Source organism: Ipomoea nil, unplaced genomic scaffold (genome assembly GCF_001879475.1).
Source record: "Ipomoea nil cultivar Tokyo-kokei standard unplaced genomic scaffold, Asagao_1.1 scaffold1266, whole genome shotgun sequence".
Classification (NCBI taxonomy): domain Eukaryota; kingdom Viridiplantae; phylum Streptophyta; class Magnoliopsida; order Solanales; family Convolvulaceae; genus Ipomoea; species Ipomoea nil.
The window spans coordinates 662,903-664,456 of NW_017617694.1; positions in this window are offsets into that span (position 1 = coordinate 662,903).

Consider the following 1,554-nt stretch of genomic DNA (forward strand, 5'->3'; position numbering starts at 1 on the left):
CAAAGAACCAATAACGCCTCCACTGAGGCTCGAACTCATAATCTTCCAAATGGAAGTCCAACCCGGGTACCATTGGACCACATAGTCCTAGTGTATGTAGTTATATACTTACATATATATTTATCGGAGACGGGACGGGGAGAGTACTCTCCATCCTTGCTCCTGTCCCTGACGGAAAATTAAAAAAATTCTCCCCATCTCTAAGCCCGTTCCCTTATTTTTATCGCCATCCCCATCTCCGCTGAGACAAGTCAGAAAGTCGAGTTCACTGTCGATATGAGTATAATTGACATCTCTAGTTAATTGTTTTGTTTGATCTTGTATATGATTTAGGCCTCGTTATATGTTAAACTCTATGAATTTGTGTTGTTGCTATAAAAATAGAACACATTTTTGGTACACTACACACACTCTTGTTCTTACTATGAGAATAGAAGATCAAAAGGATCAGAGTTTTTTGTGCTATGTGCTTGTTGTGCCAAACTACCAATATAATTGACTGGACTTGTCTTGAGAATAGAGTCTAAGGTTCGATTGGCGCAAATTATGCCCTAGAAACGTGTTCACCATGAATGGTGAACACGGGTCTAAACGGCGCCGTTTTTACGTAAAAAAAAAATAAAAAATTGCAGATATGGTGTTAACGGCGCACGTTTGGTCGGATTATGAATTTTCTGTTATGAGATTATGAATGTATTGTAAATTCATAATCTCATAACAGAAAATTCATAATCGCATAAAAGAAAAACATTTATTAAATTATGAATTTTTTGTTATGAGATTATGAATTTACTGTAAATTCATAATCTCATAACAGAAAATTCATAATCTCATAACAGAAAATTCGTAATCTCATAACAGAAAATTCGTAATCTCATAACAGAAAATTCGTAATCTCATAACAGAAAATTCATAATTTCATAACAGAAAATTCATAATTTATGAATGTTGAAGAAGCTTGCGCTACAGAGGAGCAGTCATGGTTTCGGACTGGAATGTGTAGGCACGGGTCCAAAGTGAATGTGCAGGTAGCAGTCATGGTTTCGGACGGGAATATGTAGGTACGGGTCCAAAGTGAATGTGCAGGCATGGATTCATAATTTATGAATGTCCGAAATCATTGCTCACCTCAAATTAAAATGAAACCGCAAAATGTGAAAATGAAGAAGAAAAGTCACGCGATTAATTAAGAAAAAAAAAAAAAAAAAAAAAGATAACGGTGCACTAACACCGTTGGGACCGTGTTCACCATCCATGGTGAACACGGTTCCATGGCATAACGATTCTTCGATTGGCTTACCAATTGCCTACAAGAATAGCATTTGTGTATGACTTGAGTCCACGTTATCATATGAATCCCGATCCATGCTGTAACCATTGTTAAAAAAAAAAAAAAAAAAAAAAAAAATGGCCTAGCATATACGGAGTATTAGATAAAACAAAAACCTTAGCTTTTTTTTTTTTTTTTTTTTTCAAATTCATAACATTCTATTTGATACAAATTCATAAAACAAAAACTAAGACCCAAATTGTTCATACAAAATGATTTAAAAC